A 25,719-nucleotide genomic window follows, 5' to 3' on the forward strand; every position below is an offset into this window, starting at 1 on the left:
CCATCTAGGGAGACGATTGGACCCTTGGATGATAAGGGAGCCAACGGTGTACTAAAGAACGATAAGGAGATTGCAGAGAAGCTAAATGAATTCTTTGCATCTGTCTTCACAGTGGAAGATATAGGGCAGATCCCTGAACCTGAACTAACATTTGCAGGAAGGGATTCTGAGGAACTGAGACAAATAGTGGTAACGAGAGAGGAAGTTCTAAGCTTAATGGACAATATAAAAACTGACAAATCACCGGGCCCGGATGGCATCCACCCGAGAGTTCTCAAAGAACTCAAATGTGAAATTGCTGATCTGCTAACTAAAATATGTAACTTGTCCCTTGGGTCCTCCTCCGTGCCTGAGGACTGGAAAGTGGCAAATGTAACGCCAATCTTCAAAAAGGGATCCAGAGGGGATCCCGGAAATTACAGGCCAGTTAGCTTAACTTCTGTCCCTGGAAAACTGGTAGAAAGTATGATTAAAGCTAGATTAACTAAGCACATAGAAGAACAAGCCTTGCTGAAGCAGAGCCAGCATGGCTTCTGCAAGGGAAAGTCCTGTCTCAGTAACCTATTAGAATTCTTTGAGAGTGTCAACAAGCATATAGATAGAAGTGATCCAGTGGACATAGTGTACTTAGACTTTCAAAAAGCGTTTGACAAGGTACCTCACCAAAGGCTTCTGAGGAAGCTTAGCAGTCATGGAATAAGAGGAGAGGTCCTCTTGTGGATAAGGAATTGGTTAAGAAGCAGAAAGCAGAGAGTAGGAATAAACGGACAGTTCTCCCAATGGAGGGCTGTAGAAAGTGGAGTCCCTCAAGGATCGGTATTGGGACCTGTACTTTTCAACTTGTTCATTAATGACCTAGAATTAGGAGTGAGCAGTGAAGTGGCCAAGTTTGCTGATGACACTAAATTGTTCAGGGTTGTTAAAACAAAAAGGGATTGCGAAGAGCTCCAAAAAGACCTCTCCAAACTGAGAGAATGAGCAGAAAAATGGCAAATGCAATTCAATATAAACAAGTGTAAAATTATGCATATTGGAGCAAAAAATCTTAATTTCACATATACGCTCATGGGGTCTGAACTGGCGGTGACCGACCAGGAGAGAGACCTCGGGGTTGTAGTGGACAGCACGATGAAAATGTCGACCCAGTGTGCGGCAGCTGTGAAAAAGGCAAATTCCATGCTAGCGATAATTAGGAAAGGTATTGAAAATAAAACAGCCGATATCATCATGCCGTTGTATAAATCTATGGTGCGGCCGCATTTGGAATACTGTGTACAGTTCTGGTCGCCTCATCTCAAAAAGGATATTCTAGAGTTGGAAAAGGTTCCGAAGAGGGCAACCAGAATGATCAAGGGGATGGAGCGACTCCCTTACGAGGAAAGGTTGCAGCATTTGGGGCTTTTTAGTTTAGAGAAAAGGCGGGTCAGAGGAGACATGATAGAAGTGTATAAAATTATGCCTGGCATTGAGAAAGTGGATAGAGAAAAGTTCTTCTCCCTCTCTCATAATACTAGAACTCGTGGACATTCAAAGAAGCTGAATGTTGGAAGATTCAGGACAGACAAAAGGAAGTACTTCTTTACTCAGCGCATAGTTAAACTATGGAATTTGCTCCCACAAGATGCAGTAATGGCCACCAGCTTGGATGGCTTTAAAAGAAGATTAGACAAATTCATGGAGGACAGGGCTATCAATGGCTACTAGCCGTGATGGCTGTGCTCTGCCACCCTAGTCAGAGGCAGCATGCTTCTGAAAACCAGTTGCTGGAAGCCTCAGGAGGGGAGAGTGTCCTTGCACTCAGGTCCTGCTTGCGGGCTTCCCCCAGGCACCTGGTTGGCCACTGTGAGAACAGGATGCTGGACTAGATGGGCCACTGGCCTGATCCAGCAGGCTCTTCTTATGTTCTTATGTTCTTAATGCTCAAGATTCTACAACAAAGGCTCTTACCATGTATGGAGCGAGAAATGCCAGACGTCCAAGCTGGATTTAGAAAAGGAAGAGGCACCAGAGATCATATCACAAACATATGTTGGATAATGGAATGGACCAAGGAATTTCAGGAGAAAATCACCTTGTGCTTTATAGATCACAGCAAAGCCTTTGACTGTGTTGCTCATGAAAAGCAATGGAATGCTTTAAAAGAAATGGGGGTGCCACAGCATCTGATTGTCCTGATGCGCAACCTATATTCTGGACAAGAGGCTACTGTAAGGACAGAATATGGAGAAACTGATTGGTTCTCAATCAGAAAGTGTGTAAGACAGGTGTATTTTATCACCCTATTTGTTTAATCTATATGCAGAACATATACGCAAAGCGGAACTGGACCAAGATGAAGGAGGTGTGAAAATTGGAGGGAGAAATATCAATAATTTAAGATATGCAGACGATACTATACTCTTAGCGGAAACCAGTAATGATTTGAAACAAATGCTGATGGAAGTTAAAGAGGAAGGTGCAAAAGCAGGACTACAGCTGAACGTCAAGAATGACAACAGAAGATTTATGTAACTTTAAAGTTGACAACGAGGACATTGAACTTGTCAAGGATTATCAATACCTTGGCACAGTCATTAACCAAAATGCAGACAATAGTCAAGAAATTAGAAGAAGGCTAGGACTGGGGAGGGCAGCTATGAGAGAACTAGAAAAGGTCCTCAAATGCAAAGATGTATCACTGAACACAAAAGTCAGGATCATTCAGACCATGGTATTCCCAATCTTTATATATGGATGTGAAAGTTGGACAGTGAAAAAAGCAGATAAGAGAAAAATCAACTCATTTGAAATGTGGTGTTGGAGGAGAGATTTGCGCATACCATGGACTGTGAAAAAGACCAATAATTGGGTGTTAGAACAAATTAAACCAGAACTATCACTAGAAGCTAAAATGATGAAACTGAGGTTATCATACTTTGGACACATCATAAGAAGACATGATTCACTAGAAAAGACAATAATGCTGGGGAAAACAGAAGGGAGTAGAAAAAGAGGAAGGCCAACCAAGAGATGGATTGATTCCATAAAGGAAGCCACAGACCTGAACTTACAAGATCTGAACAGGGTGGTTCATGACTGATGCTCTTGGAAGTCACTGATTCATAGGGTCGCCATAAGTTGTAATAGACTTGAAGGCACATAACAACAACAACAGACTATACCTGTGCCCTAGTGAGATGTATTTTGAAGATGTCAAGAGCCCCAGGACATTTAATGTTGCTTGTAAACTAACTATGCAAGGCCCATATGCTGTAAATTGGCTACCATGGCTTTCTCTCCACACTTCCATTTTTCTTTTGTTTCAGCATCATTATAAAAAATTGGAAGACTGATAAGATTACAAGTCCAGGGCAAAACTAATCATACGTTTAGTGTAAGGACATTTAAATATTTAAACAGATGGTTCCCTGTGACCTTACATGTCTCCTTTATAAATGCATGTACTGTCTTATAGAACCATCTGCATCCTAATATGCAGGTCATATGTTTCCAAGTGTTTCCTCGTTAGCCAGCAGAAAACCCCATCTCCTGCCTGCCACAGGTTTAAATATTATTCTCCATTATTTTGGTGTGACTTCGAATGACACCATGTGGAAATGGACACTGTAAATTATCCCAGAGTGTCATATAGCTCACATGTTTTATAATGCTGCTTATCCTTTATTTACCTGTGAGTCAATGACTGGTAAAATTTCATATGCATGACTTTCTGAATTAGATAGGAGAAATTTCTAGCATGAAAATAGATTGAGAATTTTCATTCTGAATCTGAGGAGGCAGGGGAAAATACACTTGGGCAATGCTGAGACTTGTCCTATTGTCTAAGAAAGTATTGAAGTGAGGAGGGGAGATAGAGCTATGTAGGGTTATCATCTGCTTATTTGACCTTTACATTTGTTTCACATTTATATCACATATCTCAAAATTGAAAGATTAAATGTTCTTAACGATCCAAAGGGAGAGTCTGTTTTCAGAGCCATGCAGTGTTGAATTTCTGCTAAGTGGCATAGAGGTAAAAATTGCTTCAATCAGGTTTGTGATGCAAATGTAAAAACTATATTGGTCAGAATGTCCATTTGCATTACAAAAAACTCTCTTTCAATCTCTGTAATCAGATACTCATAAAAATAGTATGAGATAGGTTCAAGGGTGACTTAATCTGTACATATGAATAGATGCATATGTGAAGTTTAAATCACCCTTGAGCCTCCAAAGCCATCACCTGATGACCAGTTCCAGATCTAAAGTATCTGAATTTTTGTTTATTGCCTGATTCTATGAAGAGGAGTTTTGTTGATAGAAAGACTATAGAATTGTGCCTAAGAGTCCTTGCAAACACGTATCTGGTTGGTATTGGCAAACCCCTATATGTATGACTTGTCTTCAAAGCACCCACGTGTTCTGTTACAGCTCTAACCTGTTAAAAGTTATTCAATCTAAAATATGTAGCCTTTACTTGGGCTAATAGTCCAATCTTATGCATAGTATAAAAGCTTTGAGCTACAGCTACTGCAACCTAAGTTGCATCCTATGCTAGATAACTGAGAAAAAGCTATAGAAATTGGAGATAGAATAGAAATGCATGGCCATTTGAATGAAAAAATGGACACCCAGTAACAATTCCTTAAAAAATGCTGTACCTCAGACTGAAAAGTGTTCCCTACCCCTGATAGCAATCAAAATGCCATGGTAAAACAGCAGCATCCAAACTCTTCATTGAAAGAAAAAGTCTGTAGGTAGTTCAATATTTGCCTTTGGTAAGTCTGTGCCATTTCCTCAGGCCTTTCTATCTTTCTTTCAACATATCAGTGATGAGGGTGAATGACAATATGAAATTACCATGAAGAACTGTCCATAAAATATCTGCATCTTCTGCTCCTTTTAAGAAGGTGAGAAGAGGTGAATGGAAATTGGCACACTGCTAATTTATATTTCAATTAGAAACAAAATGCCAGAAACGTATCATATAAGAAACTGCCAAGAATTGTGCAGAATATTGTGTTTTAAGATTGACTGTAGATCTATGCTGGTGTCTGTGAGAGAGAGCATAATTAGCACCCATATTCTCAGTCATATCAGACTAGAGGTAATGGGGTGTAAGCAATGGTTCATTAGGCTCCCTCAAGTACTTTTACTGTGTCCATACTATTTATACTACCGGGGGAGGGGGAATCAGTGCCTTTAAATATCAAGTCAAAGCATTTGCCTCTGGTTTCTTTTGGTCCAAGACATAGCACTGAGTAATGATCTCTTAAAGACAAATGGGAGAAATACACATTGTTGAAAGTTTAAGGATTTTTTAATGAGCACTACCCATTTAACAAATATGTGCAGATGCCAAATACCTCTTCTGTCTACATGTTTAATATGCATGTATGAATTGGTGGCCATTTTAGGAAATCTTGTATATCGGCAATGCTTGTAAGTGCAAAATTAATATTTTTAAAATAAAGAGTATTTTTCATTTGGGAGGGCGGCTTGCCTTTTGTAGAGAGCAACTCTTGGAAAATAAATAAGAAACCAAATATTTATTTATTAATTATTTTATTTATATCCCACCCTTCCTCCCAGTAGGAGCCCAGGGCGGCAAACAAAAGCACTAAAAACACTTCAAAAACAGACTTTAAAATATATTAAAACAAAACATCTTTAAAAACATTTTTTAAAAAGCTTTACAAACTTCTTTAAAATATATTTAAAATAGGTTTAAATATATATATATTTAAATATATATATTAAAAAAGGTTTAAAAACATATTAAAAAGCAATTCCATCACAGATGCAGAGTAGGATAAGGTCTCAACTTAAAAGGCTTGTTGAAAGAGGAAAGTCTTCAGTAGGTGCCGAAAAGATAACAAAGATGGTGCCTGTCTAATATTTAAGGGAAGGGAATTCCAAAGGGTACGTGCCACTACACTAAAGGCCCATTTCCTATGTTGTGCAGAATGGACCTCCTGATAAGATGGTATCTGCAGGAGGCCGTCACATGCAAAATGAAGTGATCAATTGGGTATATAAGGGATAAGACGGTCTTTCAGGTATCCTGGTCCCAAGCTGTATAGGGCTTAGTAAACCAAAACTAGAACCTTGAACCTAGTCTGGTAGCTAATAGGTAGGCACTGCAATTCTTTCAGCAACGGGGTGACATGTTGGTGATACCCTGTGCCAGTGAGCAGTTGCACCGCTGCATTCTGCACCAGCTGCAACGTCTGGACCAACCTCAACGGTAGTCCCACTTAGAACACATTACAGTAATCCAGCCTGGAGGTTACCAGTGCATGGACAACAGTGGTCAGGCTATCCCTCTCCAGAAATGGCTGCAGCTGTCTTACCAGATGAAGCTGGTGAAAGGCACTCCTAGGCACTGAGGTCACCTATGCCTCTAGCAACAAAGATATATCCAGGAGCACCCCCTGATTATGGACCTGCTCTTTCAGAGGGAGTACGACCCATCCAAAGCAGGCAACTGATCAATTATCTGAACTTGGGAACCACCAGAATGTCCTCATACTCATTAAAGTAGTCTTTGTTGTACCATTTCAGATGGTGGTGGGGTGGAAAAGGCAGGCTGGGGCATTGCTAGGTACTTAAAGGACTCAGGGTATAGGCCCATGGTTCATATCTGCATAAACTTAGGATATACTAATGTGTATGTATAGATACCTATGGGCAAGTTAAGAGGGCAGGTAGATGGGCTCTCACCAGCATTGGGCTTTGCAACATACTCAGACACCCTATAAGCCTCATAAAGGATGAGCAACCTGTAGTCTTCCAGATGTTGTTCGATTCCAGCTCCCATCAGCCTTAGCTAGCATGACCAATGGTCAGTTATGATGGAAGTTGCAGTCCAACAATGTCTGGAGGGCCACAGGTTTCCCAGCTCAGCTATAAGTAATAAATAAATAAAAATAAAAAAGGGAGGTAAACCGGCAAACATCTGGGGCATGATACAAATGACCCATGGCTTGGGCTCCAGGTTTCTCCCTATCAGTGTCCCTGGGGGCAGGGCTGGCCGTCCCATTAGGCAGCCTGAGGCACTTGTCTCAGGCATAGATCAGATGGCAAATTGGTGTCCTCCAAGCCCATTTATGGGCACCCACTGCCTGTCAATGCCTCTTCTGCCACCCAGTACCTTACACTAAGGAAGGGTCCTTCCTCAGTGTGAGGGGTGAGGTGAGGGTCCATGCTCCTGCTGCTGTGCCACAGTGAAAAAAAAAGCAGCTGATAGTGTTCCTATGGGTCTCTCCAAGTCCATTTTGCCCCGGTCACTCCACTGCCTCAATCTGAGGAAAGATCCTATAGAGAGGCGTTGTGGGGTGAGAGTGTAGGCTCACATGGGTTGCCACCACTCCAATGGCAGCAAAAGCTCAAGAACAATGGAGGAGGAGGAGGAGGAGGAGGAGGAGACAGTGAGTAGCATTTACTGGGCTGCCTCAGGGGGCTCGATGACTTCAGCTATCATTGGGTGGAGATATTCACACAATGGCAGGGGATAGGTTGAATGCTTCTACATACAAAAGAACCACACCCTTCAATCTCCACATAGGAAACAAGCATGTGTGAGAGAAAACTAGGCCTGAACATCTAGTTTTCTATATGGAGGGGAATTTTTTGTATGGAGAAATATTCAGTTATGTGACCTTCAAACTACAGTCTGAAGTGATGTAGACCAGACACAAGTTACCACCTCAGTGAGAACTAACTCCATCTTAGTGAAAGAACTAAATGAAGACTCCCAGCCAAAAGTTTGTTGTTGATTGCTCAAGGGTACACTGGGAGGCATTGTAAGTCAATGCAAATTACAAATGATCTAATACTTTTAAAGTGATTTCATTTACTGATCTTTAATAAAATAATGTTATCTTTAATAAAGTGCTGGACTCAGTCATCCCAGTTCCTTTGAACTCATTGGCCAGACCATTTAAAGAATGCTTACATCTTATTGAACAACTGGTCAGAATAATGCCTGCAAGTTTTCATTAATATTTACATAAGTACAAGGGAATGGAAACTTACTTTTTGTTTTGTTGTCATTTAAGGTGAAAATTCAGATTTATGGCTTAGAATGTCCTTGAGAGGATCTGCCCTCTGCAAACTCTCTGCAGCTCTGGACTTATTCAAGTGGTGGGTTTCTGAATGGTCAGAAAGATTAAGAGTGCAGCCCTACAGATGTCTATGTGGAAGTATGTTCCACTCTGCTCAGTGTGATTTGCCTGAGTAAACGTTCATAGGCTTGTGCCATAAAAGGAGAAAATGTATGTACTTTTGCTAAGGAATTATTGACTTCCCAAATCAAAGTACAGAAAAGTAGATTCCACCAATTTCAATTGAGATTACTTCCATACAATGCTAATATCTAAGTTACATCCAAGTAGCTAAGAGTGCACTAACTCATTGTTACAGTCTAGGACAGGGGTAACCAAGGTGGTATCTTACATTTTGCCAAAGGGGAGATGGTTCTTTTAGGATTTGGAGTTAATAAGGGCACTAATGGGGTGAAAGTCAAATGTTTATTCAACAGTATCTGAAACAAACCCTGCAGCCAACCATTACGTTGCTTGCTTTCCTTCAGTTGCTGGAGAACCCTTTCCTGTGACCCCTTGTAGCTGGAGCTGGTTGAAGCATAGGACTATCTGTGCTGTGTTCTGAGGACTAGTGCTCCTGACCTTTACACTTATACTGTTGCCGTATCATTGGCCTTACTCAGGAATGTAGCAGGTAGTCATTGCCATCATCCACCATCACTGTTGAACTCTGCCAAAGCTTAGTTCCAGTGACCTTATGACCTGAGCCTCCAGCCCCTCACATTTCATTCAAGTTAACTTCAAAGAAGTGGCAAACTGCAAATAAAGATAGCTGGGCGTAATCACTTAGCACTTCAGTGGCTTTGATAATGTTGGGAAGTAGTCAACATAAACTTCCTTTAAACATACCCTCTTATGACATCTTCTGACATAATGCATTCCTACACAGAATTAACTCCTTAAAAGGATGCAGCCTAAAAGGATTCTAATATTGCAATAGCATATAGATACCATTAAGGAGATTCAGACCCCCACATAGATGTCAGATTGGGCATCAAAGGGCATGGTTGCATGCCACTTATCTCCTCAAAATCACAATATTCTTCTGCATATTTTTCAATACAGACTACATTCCCATCGTGCCTGACCATTCCTTATGCTGGCTGGGGGTGATGCAAGTCCAACATCTAGAGCAGTGGTTCCTAACCTTTATGAGTACGGGACCCCCTTTTTAAGCTCAAAATCTTTTGTGACACCCCCCACACTAATTGTAATTTTAGCCTCTGTTAAGTAAACAAATGCTGCATGGCAAAATCATATCTCCAAATATAATTTCCAATAAAAAGTTCCCTGCAGACAGGGAGCTGTTGCTTTCTTTTCTTAATGCAAAGGTTCATCAAATTGGTATCCCCCTCCCCCCACACACATAGTCTGAAGATGTACAGTCCTGTCTCCCAACACCAGTGGGTTACAGTGTTGGACTAAGATCCAGGTTCAAATCCCCATCCAGCCATGAAGCCCACTGGGTGACACTGGGCCAGACACAGTCTCTCAGCCTCGGGTTGGTGTAAGGATAAATGGAAAGGGGGGGACTATGTGCACCACCTTGAACAACTTGGAGGAAAGGTGGGATATAAATGTAATAATAATTAAATAAATACATTTCAGCTGCAATATGTGAACCCCAGCCTCATCTAACCTGCTGACCTTTTTAAAAATCATCATCATCATCAAGAAGCAGCAGTGTAGTCATGGTGGGGATGCTAGATTGTGAAGACCAAAGGGTAGATAGCCTGAGGATGGGGGTTAGTGCTTTTAGGCCTTGGGATGATCATCAGAACTGATGACTTGGTTAGAGTGCACTTGGGGAATGAGAGTGGAGCAGAAGACAGATCAGCGCGCGCACACACACAGAAACACCTTCCCCTCCTGCAAGCATCTGCAGGCATGCATGCATTTGGGCATGTGGGGGGGAAGCCCTCAACTGCCACAGCATCTTGGAGAGAGAGAGATGGGAGGGTGGAGTGTAGCCTTAGTCTCAGAGATGTGGGGCGAACAAGTCCTGAGCTTCCTCACTGTTCCTTGGCTCTGTTTGAGCTGAAGGTGAGATCTGGGTGGCCTCACAAATAAGAATAATTTTTAAAAGGAGATGGCAGTGAATCAGGAGCCAAGAAAGGCAGGCAGGCTGGCTGCCAGGAAGGAAGGGGGAAAACAGCATTTCCTTGCAGCCTTGCTTCTTTTTGCTTCTCGAAAAGCCCTCTCCTCTCATTCTCAGTAAGGGCGCTGTCAGCAGCGGCAATGCGAGAAGATGGGAGTCAGTGATAGTAATCCCCTCTTCTTCCCAGTAGCTCCACCTTCAGCATCTTTTGGCAAAAGTCCTCTCCTCTCGTTTGGAGCAAGGGGGAGGTATTGTCTGCAGCGGCAGTGGGGAACAGTGTCCACGGAGTGAAGACTTTTAAAAAACAATTAATAAATAATTCATTTCTTTACTCTTTGCAGTCCCCTCTGGATTACTTTGCGGCCCCCCTGGGGATCACAGCCTCCAGGTTAGGAACCACTGATCTAGAGGACATAATGTTGGCTACCTCTAGTCTAGCAGTGACGAATACATTTATGCACACAACTAGGCTTTTTCTCTCTGTATCTTTCTTGGTAGCTTTGTGCCTTATGCCACAGAAGTTCCCTGTACCCTGTGTGGGCAGCCTACCATACAGTGGCTTTTGCAATTTGTAGATTAGAGCCAACCTGCTTGGGGTTGGGATGTGCAAGACAGAATAGCTTAGAAACCATCTACAAATACAAGGGAAGTAAATGCCAGAGACTGTTAAGCAGGATGTATTATGAACTACAGCCTAGGGTTGCCATATTGCCCGGATAGCCGGGTTTTACCCGGATTCTATGCATGCCACCCGGCGCCCGGCTAGCCCCTTACGTGGCCCGGATTCTCAGCTTTAATTTAAAAAAAAAATTAAGTTTCTAGGTGGTCCGGTTCTCGAGATATACATAAAAACGTCAGCCACCCCCCTCGACTGTTAAATCTTTCTTTAAACAGTACTGTACTATAGCACTTTGTAGCTTTAACCCCGCCTGTTCAGCATTGCAGCCAATCAGGGATTGTGTTTCAGTTTCATTGACCTCAGGCAGTGTCTAGAAAACAAAATGGTGGTTTCACACACACACCCCCGTTTATCTGAAAATCTCATAAATTGGGTAAGTATATACATTTCAGTTTTTTTTCCTCTTGTGTGCAGGAGTCAGAGCTTGGGCAGTGTTTTGAAAACCTTCCCAATACTTGCTTTTTGTAAAAGCAATGCTAATCCCATATGCCCAAAGTAAATCCCATTTAATTCAATAGGACTTACTTTGAGTAGACATGTTATGAATGTGCTGAAAATCAATGGGACTTTGGAGTGAATGTAAAAAAGAATTATCTTTGTGTTCTAACTCTTTCTGCCTCCAGTCCAATTTTAAAGCAAGTAAGCAGGGCTTACATAGGTATTACAGTTTTTATTTTGTAGGAAAGTAATACTGATTTTTTAAAAACTAATACTGATTTTTCTGCTATGACCAACATTATTGACAATAAACTATTATATGGGCTGTATGTATTTATACATCTGCAGTGTGTGTGCGTGTGCGTGTATGGAGTCTTTCCAACACCCCTGTGAGGTAGGGTTGGAAACCAATGCAGCTCACAACAAGAAATAAAGCCATTTAAATTCCAATAACCATAAAACAAGTATAAACAGTTGCAAAACAGCGTAAAGTGGCATGATTCGGAATTTTTTTTCCTATTTGCATTTCACTTATCTTTAACCTCACTCCGTTACAGCCATAGAAGCAACAGCAGCATATGCAAGATAATTAACTCCCATTAGTGGTAAGAACAAGAATTTATAATTATTATTTCAATTAAAACAAGAGGCTTATCAATACTTTGAAGAGGACCAGATATTTATTTTCTTTCTGAACCCAGGACTGGGTCTTTCATGATGCCCGGGGAGCAGGAGAGTAGTCGATAAGACAGACATCCTGGCATTGGTAATCTAATTAGCAAGGTATGTGTGGGGTTGTTGCACACTTCCAGGCCCAGTTTCATTTTGAGTATGGAGGTGGAACCTGTGTAGATGTGGTTGAGAAATTTTGAGTTAAGCAAAGCTCTGCTTTTATAAAACCTAAGAAACATACAGATACTTTGAATGTCTGAGTGCCCGCACCAGTGGAATACTGGAGGAACTTGTAAAACTTGCTGCAACAGTATTTAGAACTGAGCATGTGGTGTGAAAGACTCCTTTTCCTAACATTTTGGCTTGTTTTTCTCCACCCACCACATCTCTGAAATATATTGTATATGTTATGGTTAACCGTGCTGCTGCCCTGACTTACTTTATGTTTGTTGCTATTTTGTGTTTTTATTATGTTTTTATATTGATTGTGTATTTTTATTGTTTTTATTATATTTGTAAGCTGTGCTGAGCTCTGAGCAAAAGGGCAGGATATAAATTCTCTTAATCAATCAATAAATACTCCATAGTGTTGGAAACTAGAGTCTAGGCATTTAAGGCTGAAAATGTTGCTTAAAAAAAAAAGATTTCTCACATCTTTCCCCAGTTTTTGGTGGTAATTCCTAGGCACAAAAACAAAACAACTGGACAATCCAAATGTTAATCTGCAAATATTTGCATAATATGCAAATAATTTGCATAATATGCAAATTAACCTGCCCGGATTTGTGGAACTGGAATATGGCAACCCTAAGTTAGGCCAAATTATTTAGATTTAGTATGAATGATATGAGTGACATTTGCTTAATTTCTAAAACATTACTTGGGGGTAAGTTCTACTGGTTTCTATGGGACCCAGGTTCAAGCAAAAGGGCTTTGGACCACTGCTTGAACCAGTTTTTTTTAAAAGGGGGGGATACTTGAACATAGCATAGTTGTGGATCAAAGTGTACTCATGGGGGGAAAGATCTAAGTAGGAATAATGGCATAAAATTAAGAAAAGGAAAATTTAGGTTAAACATCATGAAAAGCTTCCTGACAGTCAAATCTATACAATTGTGGAGCCATCTCAAGGGAAGGTGTGAAGCCTCATCACATAAGACATTTAAAATGAGACAGGACAAATTTGAGAAAAAAAGACGAAAGAAGGATAATATACAGCACAGGCATTAGGACACACTAGGTGGCTTTGTGCAGTTTAATCTTTTTGCCTTAGCTTTCTGAGATTCTGCTTCAGCTATGATTTCTAGACAAGTAAACAGTCTGGACAAGTAAACTAAACACAGTAAGGGACTGCAGACGATTAGCATGGCTAATAGGACATCTCCATAAGGTAATAAAAGCACAGAAATAGCACATAATAATGCCAAGCTTAATTTGAGCCAGGCAATACTTGGGCTTAACCCTAGAACTGGCTTTCAGTGCTAGGGCTCAGCCTGGAACATGCAGTCATAATTAAAAGGATGCATTTGAATATGTGGAGAGAACAAAGCAGCTACATTAGCCAGCATGGAGTAGTGACTGTTAAGAGTGTCTGACTAGGACTGGAAAGAACTGAGTTCAAATCCTGACTCAGCCATTAAGTTCACTGAGTTATCTTGGACCAGTCACTGTCTCAGCCTAAACTTACCTCACTCACACAGGATAGTCAAGAGGACAAAAGCGAGTGATGAGAACCATGTAAAATGGGAGGCAGGAACCACCTTGAGCTAACTGGAGGAAGGGTAGGGACATAAATGTAATAAATACATTTGACTGCACTTAGTTGGAATTGGGGACCAACACTTCCAGGTAGGAAGGAAGCAGTTCTGGACAAGTCTGAGCCTAAGAACCTTTCACTGTAAGAAATGGGCACTACACTACATTGAATGCATCTGCAGCTTTGGATAGTTTATCACTAAGTGATCCTATGGAAGCAAGTCCCAAGGAGCACAATGGGATTTGTGTCTCAGTAAACATGCATAGGAATGAGCTGCAAAAGAGTTAGGGCTGTGTAGTAGTTAAGAGTGTGGAACTTAGACACTTCAGTCAAGTACCAAGTCCTACTCACCGGGTGAAGTTGGAGCTTCACTTTTGTACAGGATTGTATAAGGTTTTAATAAAGGGGACAAGTATGCTAACCTGAGCTTCTAGTAGGATGGATGGGGAAAAATAACATTTCTCCTTCTCTATCCAGCTCAGTACTAACTTCACTGACTGGCAGTGGCTCTCCAGGGTTTCAGGCAGGGGTTTCTCCCAACCCTACCTGGAGATGCCAGGGATTGAACCTGGGCCCTTGTGGGCTGTGAACACTGGGGAAGTAAATAATTCTAGTGAATCAACCTCTGATGTGTAAAGAGTGCAGTAAGATCTCGGATTTCACAGTCAAAATGCCCAATCTCAAAATACATTAAAATATATATTTTTAAATTTGAGAATCTTGTGTCATATTTTGGACATATACAGGTAGGCGGACAGATGTGGGTATGTAGCTATATGTTCCCATATTTGTACCAGTGTATCTATGAAGATCCATCATCTGAGACTTCAGTTTTCACCTGTGTAAATTTTTACCTGAGCACAGATGTCTAGGGAGGAAGCTAAAGAAGGCAGTTCTAGCATTCATAATGATGTACTATGTCAACTGTACAAGGATAAGGAATATAGTACAGTACAATGTTATGCTATGAGAGACAGAACTTTAAGAAGTGCATTTTTAGGGGGTCAAGGCAGGGACCTATATAAATAATTCAAATCTCCTCTATGATAACCTGTTTTTCGATTGATCTGTCTAAGAGATTGGCCTGGTGGCCATATTAGTAGCATAAAGACAGATAGGACAACAAACTATTTAGCATACAGGTAATGAATATCCTCAGCCATAATGAATACACAAGGTATCCTGATTAATTTGATATTTCAGGTAATGGCAAATATGCATCTTCTAAAAGAAGTATGGCATAATTATCTAGCTATGCCCAATATATAACTCAGTAATCTCGATAGCAATACTATTTTTAAAGTGATTCAGCAACTGGCTTTTAAAAGGATCTTCTGAGTGCCTACAGTTGTCAACTTTTAACTAGTTTCTGTTCATCTGCCTTTAACAACAGCTTATTCTGCAAACATTAGCAAGGAATAATGCTCATATCTGTACCATGAAAAGCTTCTTCTACTGATTTCTGCAGAGCAAGCTGCTGTTAAAAGGCACAAGAGCAGAGCAAGCCATTTTTGTATGGTAATTTGGCAACCTTAGCAACTATGCATTGAAACCAAGAATGTGGGTTAGTCATACTCAGTCATGTTTCCAGAGCTGACTCTGAGTAGGACTGAATAGCAATCTACAATTGTATTCATAAATCCATCTGTGAAATATTACATCCCCATGTATTATTTCCACAGACAGACACTAACTTAATAAAATAACGAGACTGAAATGATCTTAAGTGCCTGTTGTTCGATCCTATTAAGTAGCTATAACTGGTTTTGAAATTATGCCAGGATTTGGTCCAAATTTGTCCAGTCTGGGGGCTGATGAGTCCATCTTAGAGGATGCAACCACAAGGTTCTTTGGGGCTGGCTGTAGAAACACAAGAGTTTTGTGGTCACTGTGGGCTGTCTCTTGACCAGGGGTGGGACGCCTCAGGCCAGGGGGCCAAATGCGGCCCTCCAGGAATCTCCAAATATCCCTCAGAACTCTTCCCAGGCCACAGCCCTTTCATACCTATGCCTCTCATCCTCATCTATCCCTCTCAACAGATCTTTTTTTACACCTCCTTGAGGTCTTTTGCCTGTGTCCTTGAACTGTTATAATGCCTCTTGCCTGCCTAGGCAGAGAGTGGAGAGAGTGTGTGAGGTACATGCAAATGTGGAAACCCCAGACTTCTACTGTACAAAGGTAAAAGTGGGTTGCTGTACCCACATCTGCTTCTGGCCCTACCCATCACAGCCCCCAGAAGGTTGCCCATGATGGAATGTGGCCCCCAGGCTAAAGAAGATTCATCATGATTGCTCTAAAGCCTCTATAATTTAGAAGCCATTAAGACACACTTCTGCCTGCATACTCCACCCTGCACCCAGCAGTCATGAGGGCTAATAAGGGAACAACCTGTTCTGGTACATTCTTGCACCAGAATGGAGAATACGACTGCTGGTCTGATCCAATGTGGCAAATTGCATCATTGCAGTACCGCTGTAAGTGAGCAGCTATATGTTCCAGGTACACTGCTGTGGTGCTGCACAAACCCATTAGACTGGGGTGTGTGGCAGGAGTAAGTCTTATACCGAGTTAGACTATTGGTCCATCCAGCTCCATATTGTCTACACTGACTGGCAGCAGCTCTCCAGGATTTCAAATGGATTCTCTCCCAGGTGCTGCTGAATCTGGGACCTTCTTCATACAGACCAAATGCGCTACCACTGAGCTATGGCCCTTCCTCTTAAGGTAAACTGGTTATGCAAAGAGGAAGAATTACTCCAGTACTTGTCACCATGGAAGCCCAAAGACTTTCCTGATAGTAAATTCTCCTGATGGGGGATGGGTGGGCTTGTTGGGGTTGGAAGTCATACCTTGCTTTATCTACAACTGTATAAGCCATTGTTTGTGCCTCTGCAGCTGAAGTAGACTTATAGGATTGGCCTGCCAAATGGAACAGAAGGAAGCTAGGATTTCCAGGATGGGGAAATCTGGAATACCTACTGGGTTATGTCTTATGATTTTTTGGGTGCTGTCATTCTCATTGACCAATCTCTAATTTCCCCAAAAAATGTGCTCGTGTCTGCTTTTGAACGAGTACAGTCAAAATTGCCATATAGGAGCATTTCCAATTATAAACTGTCTGATCACTTGACAGAATGTCTAACAATTTTATGCAGTGTGCCTTGTGACTAAAGATCATTTTTATAAACTACTTCACAGCTTTTCCTAGCTATGCTTTCCTCTTCTTTCTTCAAAATTCAGGGGAATTCCAACACATTTTGCAATTAGTTAAGGATTATATTTCCTTATTTTTATTAATTTTATGTAAAGTGGGATTTATCAGTGGAGCATTCATTGACACTGACTTCAATTTATTCTGATGAAACTGACTGACATCTGTGTGTGCTGTTCATCAGTCATAATTTAAACCATTCTTAATTGCATTAAATGTAAATTAAGACATTCAATTTCAGTCATTATTTTTCATAAAACACTGTGAACTGAATTTTAGTAGGTCATGAGATCTTACGTTCAAGATAAATAGGGTAAATTCAAAACTTACCATTGATGTTCATATTTCACCCTTTGTCGGCTGTATTTTTTTCGTAGCTTACTAGATTGGAACAATTAGTTTTAGCTGTGATAGCAACATTATTAGATAAGAATTATGTAGCTGATTTTTTTCAAAACAAATGACTTTCCCATTCTCAGACTGTGTTTGTTACTGAATGGTATGTAGACATTTTAAGAATCAACACAATTATTTTTTAGTTTAAATGAAAAATAAATTAAGGAAAAATATGAATAGTCAGGAATCTGATATGGAAGTAAAAGTGCCTTAAAACCAGGCTTTTCCATGTAAAATCCTGTGTTGCTGGAATAACTTGGTCATGATAATGTTATGCTTTAAAGTAACAGGTATGAATGTGGGTAGGATCCAAAATGGCTCCAATGACACTTTTTTGCTGAACAAAACTTTTTCGCTGTGGACAAAGTAAGCTTATATGTTGTATAGATCCCTCTTCTACTGATAAAGAAGAGTTCTGTCTAATCCAGCCTTTCCCAACCAGTGTGCCTCCAGATGTTGTTGGACCACAACTCCCATCAGCCTCAGCCATTGGCAATGCTGGCTGAGGCTGATGGGAGTTGTGGTCCAACAACTTCTGGAGGCACACTGGTTGGGAAAGGCTGTTCTAATCCAAAGGCCCTTATTCACTTCACTTAGCATGCTATGACTTGTGGCCATTTCTGGTATCACTGATGAACTGGGAAGGATGGGAAGAAACCCTTCCAAATCTCATGGGAAGATGGATTTCTCCATGACTCCAAAATTTCAATTTCTTGAACAGAAGCAAGGTGTAACTATCAGTCTTCTGCCAATGACCATGAAGAACTTGGTGCACAGAAGAGTGGTCTCAAGTAATGTGGAAGAACAGTTTTAAAAGTTATATAAAATGGGTCAATAAAATAGGAGACTGTGGGACATCGGTGGTGAATATTAACTCAGCATTTAATGTAGCCTGGCTATGGGCCAAATATTCTAATGCATCACCAGGTCAATTTTTCACAGAATGTTTGGCCTGAGAAAGGACCTACAATCCACTATGCATACAATACAGAAAGTAGAGGTAGTAGTATGTATAAGAAGATCCATGTTGAACATCTTTGTACCTATAACTAATTGAGCAGATAGTAATAAAAACAATGGGGGGAAATCAAAGACTAGAATTATAAAAGTTGCAACCAGGAAAAGAAATTTCTAGAACAATGTGGTACCCCAGCTTTCACTATAAGCTCAAAAGGTGAAGTCCAAAATGGAATATCAAATAGGCTTCATAACATATCATAGCTCTATCTGCTGGCAGACTATAGTTTAGTGAAACAAAGGCATTTGAAGGCACTAGTCAAATCTTGTACCTAGGTCAGTTTCACCTATTACACTACCTCTTCTCTCACAAGGGAAGATGCCAGATAATATCTAACAGTCTTCTGTAGGTTAGCTAGTTCCTTAATGTTTGTTTGTTTTCATATACTGGGGGGCAGACCACCCTGCTCGCTTTGTTTGCCAACCCCACCCCCAAACACACACATCCCAGGCACCCACAAACACACACACACAGGCACTCACAAACTGTTCCCCACCCCCAGCACTCATGAACCTTACTGGTCTCCCACCTGCCCAGGCCGCTGCCGCCACCACTGTTGCCCTTTCTCAGCTGCTTAAGCCTTCCACCTCCCTGGCCTGTAACAAAGCTGCTGCCCTGTCTCAGCCTCTTATCGGCTTCCTGCTAAGACTACAGTTACTGCTGCTGCATGAGCCGCTTATCATCACTTGCTCACCCCACCTCCTACCACCACCCACCATCACCTCCCGCTCGCCACCGCCACCACCCTAGGCACCCACACTCCCCAGCCCAACCCGCATTTCATGCATCACAACATTCCATTACAGAAGGCACTTTTGCATAGGGGAAAAATGGAAAATCCATATGTAGATTGCTCTACATAATAATCACACATGATATATTAGCTCCACGTTTGTATCATGTACATATATTCCCCATGTCCTAGAGAATCATAGGTAATCATGTGCATGGGAAGACAAGTCATGTATACCCATGCCTCCCCTGTTTTCACATGTAAACAGTGCACATGTAGGCATTCTGAAAGTGGCTCTTGTTTCCATATGTGTGTGTAAAATGGGAGGGAACCTTGGAGCTGAAATTAAACTGGACCCCAAAGTGATGGAAATGGTGCATCTTGGCTTCTCTCCTTCCTGTAGTAAAATTTTTATTGACTATTATATACGACATTTACATTCCTATGTCAGTTGAACTGATGGAGAATGAAGTGTTGCAATAAGTCTGGAGATGGGTAGTGATGCAATCATTCTCCCCGTTTCTTGCTATTAATATATGTCTCTTACTCATTTTTAAAGATAGCCTAAATGAGAATACTGAATATAAATGGCTTTTGTAAGTCATTCAGGTCAGTGAAGCATGTCATTGTTTGCATCTAGAGTTCCACGAAAGCTCTGGCTGGATGATAGGCACACTATATATTTTTCTCATAGAAAAAAACAAAACAAAACAAACAATATTCAGTGTACTTAATGAAAATTATAAAAGAATATTGTCTACAGTGAGTTTTCAAAGGCAGAACTAGTTGCAAATATTTTCATGGTGTGACCTTACTAGATCATCTTTTGAAGAGGATGTGATGCCTATATGCCAGCAACATATAAATTATTTCTCTGCCTATGCATTAGCAAATGTTTGATCATGATTTATTTTGGGGTTCCCTGAAAGATGAAGGAAGTTCTTTCTAATATTAGCATTACTAATGATTTTAATGAGGCATTAAAATGTTGCAGGATTCTAGGAACATTTTTCTTTTTAAATATTATTTCATTAATAGTTTACATGAACATTTGTGCAGAATTGATTAAGAAACCAGAAAGAATTACCCACAAACTGTCAGTGCCCTTAATATAGTAGTAGTAGTAATAGAACTTGTAGTAATAATAATAATAATTTTAGAGGGGTTTGTTATAGAAAAAGCAAGGTGCTCTGTGGCACCTTGTTGACTGACAGCCCAATCTTACGCCTGTCGGTCCTGCAAAATTCAATGAGCTGACTCTCAAAAAAGTGTGAACAGGATTACAGCAATGCAGTACAATCCTAAGCATTTTTACTCAGAAGAAATCCCATTGTCTTCAGTGTGATTTACTCCCTGGTAAACAACTTCCCCTGAGTTGGATTGCTCTGCCCGATCCATGTGCCTTCTAACAGTGTCACCTGCCTTCTATCAGAGTCAGACCTACATACCTACATTATTTGCAAGTATAAACTTGCATAGTTTCAGGCTTCACTGAAGATTAACAAATTTTGCTAAGGCGTAAGCTTTTATGAACTAGAGCCCACATCATCAGATGCATTTCCTACAAAGACTTATGCCACTATACATCTGTTATCTTTTATGGTGCCATTGGACTCTGTTGATTATGATGATGATGATTATAATATAAATACATTTGTTAAGTACCTGCAGCATTTAGGCACTGTACACAGAACAAGAAAGAATATAAGAACAGTATCCAGTAACAAAGCCAGTGTGGTGTAGTGGTTAAGGTGCAGGATGACGACCTGGTAGACCACGGTTCAAATCCCCACACAGCCATGAAGCGCACTGGGTGACCTTGGGCCAGTCACTGTCTCTCAGCCTCATGAAAACCCTATTCATAGGGTCGCCATAAGTTGGAATCGACTTGAAGGCAGTACATTGACATTTCTTTTTTATCCTGTGCTTACAGTGACCAACCAGATGTCTATGGGAAGCCCACAAGCAGGACATGAGGCGGAACAGCATTCGCTGCACTTGTGATCCCCAGCAACTGGTATTCAGAAGCACACTATCTCCAACTGTGATAGTACCGATAAATTTTAACTTTCAGTGTTTCTGTAAGCAGAACAGAAAACAATGCATAAAAAACCCTTTATTTAAAACAGGGGTAAAGAACCTGTTTTGGTAGGAGGGCCACATTCCCTGATGAACAAACCTTGGGTGGGGAGGGGGACAGAGGGGAAGGCACATGTCAGTGATGGTGGTAGTGGGGGAGCTAGAGGCAAAGATGGGCAGGGGAAAGGATGTGACTTACCTTGGAACAGGAGGCTTCTTTCCAGCCACACAAAAGTAAGATGTTTCTAAACACACACATCTCTCTTTATGCTCTATCCAAGCAAACAAGAGGTATTATCACTGTTTCCTCAAGGAGTGCTTGTCAACAATTCTAGCTACAACATGCAGCCCAAACCTATGTCTAAAGTAAATCCTACTGAGTTTAGTGGGCCTTAATTTCAAGTAAGTGTACCTATGATTGCATCTTGCATAAGGGCTCGTGCAAATAAGGACTAGGGACGCAATCCAACTCATATTTACAGTGGACTGAGGGATGTTGGATGCGGCAGATCCCCAGCTGAGCTGGCAGGGTCCAGGCTTTGCTGGCAGAAGCCTCTTGCCCGGCTCAGCCACAGTGGAGGGGCGTGACAGAGGAGGGGCCAAGGGGGGGACTTAACCAACATCCAACTCCCGTTCGGAGTGCCAATATGGGTTAAAGTTATGCCGAGAGAAAAGTCGGTCTAAGAAAGTAATTATAATGAAAGTCAATGGGCAGTGCTTACTCGCCAGTAGAAGTATTTGTGGCTTTTTCTTTTCCATTCATGCACACAGCTCCCGGCTGACCTGATGTTCTGCTAACCCGGCAGCTCCCGAACAGCAAATGGATACCTACATGTGTAAGGTATAAGTGTAAGACCTATGTATAACTTTGCACAACTCTGTTCTTATATATTTGAACCCAGATAAGGAAAAGGTTATGCAAAACTGATTTGGCTTTTGACAATAAAAATCACTAGGACCTAAAGGGCTGAAAATTTTTTATTGTCATCACTGCAGAATGGATCATCTTCCAAGTGGATTTATCGACTCATTGTAAGTACTGTACATGTTTCATGGGGGATGTTTTTGGGTAACTATAAGTATCACCACCACTACTAAATGGTCCATTGAGACATTTTCCTTTCACTGATATTAGATGGATCTATCAGGTTGCATTATTGCATGTAGCACTGCAGAGGAGAACCAGGGGAGATACACAGCGTTGGAAAGTTTGAAAGCAGAATGCGGTGACAGACAGGCAGAGGAGGAACTGACACAAATTTGCCAAGGTTCTACACCAATTCACAAATTTGAAAGGTAGAAATGTTTTCAGAGATTTTGTCCTACAGCTGCTTTAACTTATGCAACCAGCACTTATGTAGTAGATGAACCAAGGTCTGTCTGAACTTGATGGCATTATGGAGGGGAAATTAACGAGGAAGAAATGAAATGAACAATTTCACCAATGTGTGGGAGGCAAAAGAAGTTTTGTGCATTCCTCAGTTTTCCAGTGATAATCCTTGGTAGTTGGTTTTAGAAATTTTGGAAGCTCCCTCATACTGAATCAGACCATTGGTCTATCTAGTTCAATATTTTCTACGCTGACTAGCAGCAACTCTTTGGGATTTCAAATGGAGATGCTGGAATTGAACCTGGAATCTTCTGTATGCAAAGCTATTGCTCTGAGCTATGGCCCTCCCCCAAGCTTTTGTCAAAAGATTTGGATCTCACAGTTTTGAGGTGGCCTACCTCAAGAACAAAATTCTTAAAAATAAAAAAAATCCTCTTCCTTGAAGCTCTTATTTACACCAGGAGGGAAGCCTCCACTGCCATTAGAGGATGCAAACAGCACAGAAATAAAATATTCACCCCTGAATAACACTGTTTGCCTTTGTACAATTGACAACAGCCACAACATGACATATCTACCAGGCATGACACAAGGATCAAGCTCCAACAAGCAAGGTCTACCAAGCCAAGGGGTCGTGTGGTTGCATAAGAGATAGGTCAAACTAGATATATTTTAATCTCTTACAATTTGGCTGTTAATGTATGTTGTTCAGATTCAACAAATATTTTCAGATAGTGGCAAATTACTGATTAAAATTCTCTAACATAATGGTGGGGAACCCATGGCTTTCCTAACATTTGTTGGACCACACCTCCCATCATCACTGACCATTGACTATATTAGCTGAGGCTGATGGTAGTTGGAGTACAACAACATCTTAAAGTCTACAGGTTTTCCATCCTTTATTTGCAACAGTAGCAACTGGGGAGTTTCACGTGGGAGGCAGAGTCAGCCGCTGTTGCTGAATGGAAACTGAAAGCAAACATCCTCTCCATAATGGCAAGCAACCAAGGCAAGCAATGCATGGTGGGCAGCTGGATCAGCGTTGGGCAGACACATTGCTGCTGACTGGTCAGTTGAGCCCTGTATGGGCTATTCACATCATTGGCCTATGCCTAGGTGGGGTAGAGCTGGCCAGTCAGTAGCAGTCAGCAGAGCTGCATGCTGAGGCCCTAAACCATATCAATATTCAGAGGCTCCATACCATAAAAAATAAAGAGAAAAAAAGAGTATTATATTAAGTAATGAAAAAAATGGCAAAACATATTTGCATATATACATAGGGAAAGATACAATAAAATATATCTTCCAAAAAGCTTCATTTGCATTATCAAATACCTTATGATTTCTTAACTAGCATATATGAAACTGAAGATTGTTATAGAAACACAAGAGCGGTTACAGAGAACAGAACTTAGTTAATGGAAGTACAACGTAGTTTGTAATGAAAAACCAATACTGGTATTTTAAACAAAACACATAAAGACAGAGCCGGCTCCAGGTTACTGGGTGTCCTTGGGCACAGGGTATCAGTGGGGCCCTTTGCCACTCCCTTTCCTCCTCAACCCACACCCAGCTTCTGGGCCTCACCAATTATTACCAATCGGCTACTGTAAAAGAGGTGTCTACTGAACATACATTTAAGCTCATTGTCACCAACTTTAGAATCTCGTTGCTAGTCAACTCCCATCTTATAATTTTCTCCTTTACATACCTGCAAACTAGGAGTTCATTCATATGACAAACCAGGTGGACTTGAGGCCATAAAAATTTCTGCCATAATAAATGTGCTAATCTTTAATGTGCCATAGGTCTGTTTGTTGTTTTTACTTGGAATTAAAAATTCTGAACCCAGGAATTGATTTTGAGTACCGGGGCTGAATGGAGTTCATAGGCCTTCCACAAGAAAATCTACTAAAGGTTAGCCAAAGCTTTTTTCATTTCAGCAGTATACTGTAATAACTCCTTCAGCAACAAATCCTTCAGATAACAAATCCTTCAGCAACAAAGCTCCTTTCAACAAAGGCTTTTTTTTAAAGTGAAACTGACCAGCTTTGCTTTGCTATGGATAAACTTTCAAGCCTGTGCCTTTGCTTTAAGGTGAAACTGACAAGCCAATGTGTTTGCTTTGCATTAAAGAGATCTCTTGCTTTCTCCCACAACCTGGGAGGAAAGGATCCAATATGATTCGGAGGGGGAGGGTGCCAGGAAGGCACACTTTAAAGCCCCTGTTGAAGCGTCCCCCACCATTTACGAGTGGGTGTAGGATCCTATCCCTATTCTTTCTATGTTATTCCTATCTCTAGTACCAAAGTTTCTGTTAAAAAAGCAATGTCCAGGAATGCATCTACTTTGTTAACTGAGATATTGCTGTGATTTTAGACCAGAGGGGAAGTCACTGTGTTGAACCAATTGTTGCACTATTGGGAGTCAAAAAATCCAAAAGGTGTAGTCCCTTTTAACTCCAGTGGGAATATTTTGGACTAGGAAATTTAAAGCTTCTATTTCCTAACAGGTTATGACTGTAATCCTTGCCCTATTTACCTGTGAGTAAGCCCCACTGAATTCATTAGAATTTACTTCTGAATAGACACAGTTAAGATAGTGCTATACAATCCAAGCAGAGAAGCTTAACTGGTTTGTGAATTAAGCATTGTTTCAGTCCCAATGTGAAAGTGGATTAGTACCCACACATCCACAAATTCTCTAAGAGTTCAAACCTGACTCAGCTGTATAGAGCCAGCTTTCACCTGCAGATATTTATGTCCACAGAACCACACTGCTGGAGTCAATGAAATTACACAACAACTGCACAACACATACATGCCTGCCTGTTTGGGCCTGCCTGGAGGAGGGAGAGGCATTCAGCAGACTTAACTAACATGCAACACCTGCGTTTTTGAAATAGAGTGATTTGGCACCTCTGCACAGCAGCCACCTGCTGCACAATTACCCAACATGCAATGCTCCAAGGATATTGCATAATTTTACAGCAGGCAGCTACTGCGTGCAGAAACCAAAATGTTCCATCTCAAAACTAGGGTTGCCAGGTTCAGGGCCTGATCCTGATCCTGTATCTTTAGGAGAAGAGAAAGTCAGACAAGTGCAGGTGTTCTTCCAACACTGTAATGGGAAAAACCACAAGGTGGAATTCTCCCTTCCCCCTGCACAACTTTTAAAGATACAAATGACCTCTTGGTTGCTAGGCCCGGCCTCCAAGAGGTC

General features: G+C 41.1%; 1 long non-coding RNA gene across 1 annotated transcript in view; it reads right to left on the bottom strand.

Moving 5' to 3' along the window:
* The window catches only part of LOC133375691 (uncharacterized), a 32,699-nt gene extending 8,192 nt beyond the window's left edge, over nucleotides 1-24,507 (bottom strand). The window contains exons 1-2 of the long non-coding RNA XR_009760307.1: nucleotides 24,209-24,507; nucleotides 21,887-21,992 (exon numbers count right to left, since the gene is read on the bottom strand). This is a non-coding gene — a long non-coding RNA (uncharacterized LOC133375691). The remainder of the gene's footprint in view (nucleotides 1-21,886; nucleotides 21,993-24,208) is intronic.
* Nucleotides 24,508-25,719: the final 1,212 nt, after the last annotated feature.

Source organism: Rhineura floridana, chromosome 1, assembly GCF_030035675.1.
Source record: "Rhineura floridana isolate rRhiFlo1 chromosome 1, rRhiFlo1.hap2, whole genome shotgun sequence".
Taxonomy (NCBI): Eukaryota; Metazoa; Chordata; class Lepidosauria; order Squamata; family Rhineuridae; genus Rhineura; species Rhineura floridana.